The following is a 6,763-nucleotide window of genomic DNA, read 5'->3' as shown; positions in this document are numbered from 1 at the left end:
GAATATGTAATCTACAAGTGTAAATAACAGATCTGAGCATAGGGGTCTCATACGTATATAAGATTCTCCATGAAGCATTGTTTCCTTATCACATTAACTATCATTCCATCCATTAGGCCATAGATACATTGTTCATTCATTTACAAGTAAAAACATGATGAGAGCCATACATAGTTGTTGTCATAAAACACATACATACCCAACATAATAACAACATAAATACCAACGAAAGTAAAACCATATAGACCACATATAATCCATAAAAATTCTCATAGAGATACAAGGAGAAATAACCTTTCATTAATGATGCAAAATCCAAACCTGGCATGGGACTTACACGTTCCACCTGACCGTAGAATGTCTAAGCCAAATCTCTCTTCATCCATTCACCCCTGTGCCATATTCCAAGCACAAATGTGGGATCTCATAGAATAAATTAATCAAAACTCATCCAAGGCTTCCAGAGGCCATCCACCTTAGCCTATCAAATAGTGATTCCACCTCATGATCAGACATCACAAAACCATCATCAAATTGGTCTCCATCCAATCCTTCCAGGGCTTGTAGAGCGTTTGTTCCAATCAAGGCTTCTAGGGCTAGTAACTCAACCCATAACTATCGCCGGGCTTCCAGAGTGTTTCTCCAACCAAGGATTCCAAGACTACTAACTCAACCCAACAAGGGATTCCAGAACGTTTGTCCAACCAAGGCTTCCAGGACTGGTAACTCAACCCAAACTGTTACTGGGCTTCCAAAGAGTTTGTCCAACCAGGGCTTCTAGGAACAAATAACTCAACCCAACCTAAGGAAACATGAGAACCAACCAAAAACAAATAATGAAATAAACCCACAATCACCATGGTTGTCCAAGAAATGGCAAGGATAGGCAATCCCCTATCAATCCAAGCAATCCTCCATGCTAATGACAGGTCATGACCCAGAACCCACATGCATATGCCATGCATGCGAAAACTAGTGAAGAAAACATACATCCAACTCGATAGCTTCTGATATCAATGCCCTCTTGTGCTTTCTTGCTCTTCCTTTGCCTTCTTGGTCCAATAATCCAAGTATTCCACACCCTCCAAGCGTGCCCCAAGAAAACTCTATGTCTCCAAGGGTACGAGAGAGAGAATAGAAGGGAGCTATACCAAAACCTGTCAAAAGCTTGAGTTAAGAGCTTACACTAACTAAGAGCTTTCCAATTGATCCATAAAAGCCTTTTATTAATGAGCGCTCTATTCTCTTCATTTTCCATTATTTTCCTTCATTTTCCTCCTCACATGCAACCTGTAACCTTTCACCTTCCTTTTCTCCTAATTTCCATTATTTTCATAAATAAAATGCCAATTAATTCCTCATGCCTCTCCAAATACTTTTCCATTGCCTTTGCCAATTTCCTTAGCCATAATAAACCGAATCAACACCCATTAGGATGTTTCCCCCACCATTCATCTTGGAATACGTGTCCCATCATCTATGGTATTTATATATTTTTACATGGAATTTTCACTAGGGCTGTTACAAAAGTGATCAATAAAAATGACAAAATATTTGTGCCTAGCAGTGGAGGCTGCCAATAAAGGTCCATAAACATCATAGTGGATCCTGTTACACTAAAAAATGTCACCATGGCTATTTGCAGTTAGTATGGCTCCATCAACTGTCATACTATCCTCCTTGGCAAGTCTCATGCCTCTGCTTTCCATGTCAAACTCAAAGAAAGAGAGAAAAGTCATTTAAAGTCAAGTTATCTCTGGTACGCAGTTTCTCTCAGCCTTACCTGCGGGTACGCAATCCAAGTTCACAATACCTGCGTACTTGTACGCTCTGTCTGTAAAGCAATGGGTGCGTACTCCTGTAAAGGTCAATAAGCGCAAGTTTCACTCTAAAAAAGTTACTTGTGGTCATTTCTAGAGCATTCTAGAAGCTTGTTTGACGTGTATGGAGCGCCTCCAGATGGTTCATGTATCCCTATGGAAGAGGAACTTATCCCATCAAGAGGGGAGCTAACCCACCCAAAAGAGGGGCTTATCCCATTGATGGTGGACCTGATTAACTTCCTCTACAGCACTATAAATACATGCATTGGACCAGAGGGAGGGGAGGTTGAAAGCTGAAAATTCCTAAGGGTAGATGCTGCTGAGATTAGGACTTCCTTGTAGAAGCTTGTGAGGAGAGATTGTCATCCTTTCTTGTTTCATTTGGAAGTGGGTGAGCTGATCAAAGTAAAGGAAAACTCTTGCTGGACCCTGGGAGGAACTTGCACAACACCAAGGCTCAGGTTGTAATGGTTTCTTTTGTTTCCTATTAATACAAATAAGTCCATTCTTCTCAACAATTTGTTATTTATGAGTTGTTTCATATACTCCTTGGTCTGTATGTTAAATATGTTTTGTTTTATGAGATATTCAGGTGCTATTTAATCGTTTGATTGTTAGTGAATGCAGGTTTCGAAGAGAAGGAGGAGCTCATCCGGATCGACGAGGCTGGACTACTACAACAGCGTTGGGTTACAGGTAGGATCTAAACACTTGATATCTTGTATGATGAATGCATATTTAGAGAAGGATTGCTCTTAATTGTCTTATTTGTCACTAGAAAGCCTTAAGCTTCTAGGGAGGTTGGTTGTGTCCGCATTATCGACTCTTTCCGCATGACAGATCCTTTCCAAGAGTGCATGTGCTTTGTTGTCCCAATCATGGAATGTGGATTTTGTGTACTTCCCCAAAGTACATCCTTTTCATACATCATATGTTGGACAGTTGGCATTTTCTGGATGACCAGTGGCCTAGTGAAGGCATCTTCAAGTGTGTTGGCATTGATGTCATCAGTCATGCTGGGGAGATGTGTTGGGAAGTTGAAATTTCCTAACTGATTGGCAGGAGTGTTGGCATTGATGTCAGCCAGAATAGCTTGGATGCTTGTCGCAAGAGATGTTGGGAGTAATGGTCCAGGAGGAAGCCCATGGTTGTTCATGGCTCAAAAGGATTCATATGATAGCTGAAAACTTTAATTAGAGAATCATCATAGCAGCAGGCTTAGTGGAAAATCCATAAAATGATGAACTATTGTGCTGGTCAGGATGGAATCTCAAGGTAGCTTCAAGATTTTTGTAGAGAATCATCGCAATAGCAGGCTTACTGAAGAAGCCAAAAAATGATGATTACAGTGATGGACTAGATGGAAGTCCATCATAGCTGCAGGCTCCATGCAAAGGATCACCATGGTGGTTGTGAGTTTAGTTGTCTGGAGAGTCAAGGAGCAGAAGAGTGGCAGAGCGTTTGGATCCATATTAGATGTATAAGATGGGCTCAAAGCCTACATTAGACCCTCTACATCAGAAAGTGATCTAGAAGATCTTTCCAATGATATATGGAAGTCCATAAATGGATTCCTGGTTCAAAATTTATGGCCCGATTAAGTTCAAATATTGAAGCCTTAGGAGGGAGTATCAAAGATCACATATCGGAGGTCAAAGATATCGCTGGTCGCATTATTGGTGCATCATGTTATTGGCGATCACATATCAGAGGTCAGCATATCAACATTCGCAACCCCAGAGATCAGCCATATCAATGATCGCATATCAGAGGTCGGGCATACCAGCGCATCACAACATCGCAATTTTGTGTGTCAGAAATCAGAGATCGGTACATTGGTGTATCGGCAATCGGAGATCTACGGATCAATGCATTGGAATGTTGGAGATCAGCTTATCGCAATATCAAAACTTTTCAAGTGAAGAACCTTATAAAAGTTGTAACATGGTTAAAACACAGATAACATTAAAAGCCGTCGAGAATGCTAAAAGAGAATTAACAAAGGATTTCATCGAAAAACCAAAGGTGGGCAAGCCATTTTCTCTCTCCTCTAGCAGGACATGTGGTGGAATATGATTGGATCCGGTAAGGACACATGGTAGCATGTGATTGGATCTGATAAAGACACATGGCAGGATTTGATTGGCTATGATAAGGGACAAGTGGTAGCTGAAGTCAGTATGATGTGGCGGTACGGAAGGACATGTGGTAGGCAGTTTTGGCGTTTTGAGGTGGTCTAATGGGCCATATTAGGGTGACATGTGTCACCACTCAAGAAGCGCAATGTGGCAGTGATGATGTCATATCGGAAGTCGGCGATCGAAGGATTGAGGATATCATAACTTTATAACAGTTGGTTATTAAAAAGATCCAATGAGAGGGTCTTCGATATGTGACTAGCACATGGTCAAGAGGAAACTAAGAAGACCAAGGGTGCAAAGCAATAACACAAGGATAAAGGCTCCCGACAGGATTCTAAAGGACTTATTACCTAAGTGTTATACCAATGGTCACAGGCAATGGTCCTATGGTGGATATGCAATAATGGGCTAAACAAAAAGGGCCAAGGACATCAAAACTCGTTGTTTTTGTAATATATTTCAAGAAAAAAGTTATGATAAGGCAAAACCCTGATATTGCACTGTGTTGTAAAAGCTTAAATAAGGAAGTACATAGAGTTAAAGGGGCAAGGGTTGAAAATTGTGAGATTGAATAGGTAGAGGAGTTGGTCTAAGAAGTAAATGGTGACTATAAAAGATCACTGGGTCAAGGGTAAGGACCATGATCTTAGTGAAAGAGTGTTGGGTCTGCCTTGAGGTGAGACAAGCTATTCCTGTGCTCTAATGCACGTCTCAGTGAGTTAAGTGGATAGATGGATCAACAGAAAACTCTGAGATAAGGCAACAATGACAATGGTCCATAGAGAAGCCATACTGAAGTACTGTGAAACAAGGAATAAGCATGGAGAGCCTCAGTGATAAGAGAATTGCACAAAGAGAGGACTCTGTCTGAATGGAGTGTGCAGGAGGACTGGGAATTGATTCAGAGTATGGAGAAATAATCAAGTGACCATTCTTTTGTTTAATGCAGTGGGAGTGACCAATTCAGACACACCGGTAGCATGGAAGAGACCTGTGTAAAACCCCCTCCTCTCAGGTTCACCCAAGCAATCGGCTATCCGGGGTAAACATGCGACGAGAGATGCTACTATAAGGGATTCAACTTCCTTGGTGATCTTAAGGAAATGGAACTGACGGAACATATCAAACAACCATCCACATAAGCAACAACACCCTTAGGAGACATTTCAGCCATCAGACATCATGTCCCTGAGTCCCACTAATGATTTAAGTATTTTAACCCTTGTTCACTCTCATGCTATATGAATGACAACATCCAACAACCTAAAGTCGCTCTCATAGGCCTATGTGCCAATGACCCAGAGATTTCAGCCACTTTTCCCGCCTAGAATCTCGGCCTCTGCCCAGAACTTACTACAACCTTTATAATCCATTAAAGACATGATAACAATGCTGACAAATCAAAATCAACCTTGGGAATAAGCTTGAACATCCCCAATCGGGACTGACATTATGTCAAACACTTGGAATCAATGCAACCTACAGGTCTAGTATACAAGACATAGCATAAATGACTGAAAGAACTTATGAAACATAACCATAAGGATCACCTCCTTTTCCATTGAACTATTATAATATCAATTAAGTATTACATTCATCCATTTAACAATTACAAGTAAATACATGAAATAATCATGACATGAACCAATCATTTAACCATGCTTATTGTTAGCTCTGCTATATAACTATGGTTTTTTGAAGATCAGAGATAAGCTTGGTTGGATTGGTTATGCTCAAAGGAAAGTCCGCAGTGATCATTTTTCCCTTTTTCCTTTGCTTCGCTTACTCTCCTTCACCTCCATTTCCTCTGTTTTTCCTCTAAACCCGACATAAAACCCTTTTAGCTTTAGCCCCAAGCGCAAAGCCCAAACCCTCATAAAACCATCCCATACGCCCTCACGCACTCGCTAAAGGCCTTTCATCGTTTCCCCACCGTTGATTTCCTCCCGTTGATCCAATGGCTCCCGTCGCGCCTGATAAAGCGACCCGCTCGACCATTCCCCAACCATCCAATCATCTCCGCCAAGATCAGACAGCCTTCACACTTATCGCGCCCACAAAGTGATGGAACGTTAGCATGCGATGAGAGTGGTTTTTCTCTCTCATTTACCGCTACGTGTCAAGCACTGAGTGGAATCGCACGGTCCTGTCCTTTTACCACCTAGGGCCCGAAAGCGGTGCGATCAATACAATTACCACCCAACTAAACTGCTCCTGCCCAATAATGACCACATATCTTCGCCTCTCAATCACCATTTGATTTTTCTGCCTAAGATCTAATGGCCCAAATTGAATCCAGTCCCCCCTCGGCCGATATCCTCCGCCGAGCCATCTCTACTGTCTATTCTCCCGATCCAACGATCATCCTTCCCTATGATCGCGACCGTCCGTTCACCCATGCACTCCATATCCTTTGACCACTCCATTTACCCGAAGGAGGAATGTGACCAGATTATCAGTATCAGTCACTAACAGACCCCAAGAACCATGTTTAACAAACATTATGGCCAAGGGAGAAAAGGAGAGAGCACGATCCTGTAACTGCATTTAGCAGTTATGGAACTCCATTGGTACGAGCACTCCAATTGCCTAAGAGGACAACACAACACCTGAAAAGATCAGATTCATCCACCGAAGCAAGAAAATATAGTCAGAGACTCCATCAGGTAGTTAAATGCAGTTGGTGGTCAATTATGATGCCTCCTTACCTAATGGCCAAGTGCCCTTGTAATGTAAAATCTATAAATACCCAGAAGAAATATGTAATCAGGATTGATGGTTGGCATTTTGATGTAAGGT

This window comes from Pinus tabuliformis, chromosome 5_2, assembly GCF_031772625.1.
Source record: "Pinus tabuliformis cultivar Carrire ecotype Pingquan chromosome 5_2, CPIR1, whole genome shotgun sequence".
Taxonomy (NCBI): domain Eukaryota; kingdom Viridiplantae; phylum Streptophyta; class Pinopsida; order Pinales; family Pinaceae; genus Pinus; species Pinus tabuliformis.
The sequence above is the reverse complement of the archived record's forward strand: the minus strand, read 5'-3'. Positions refer to the sequence as shown.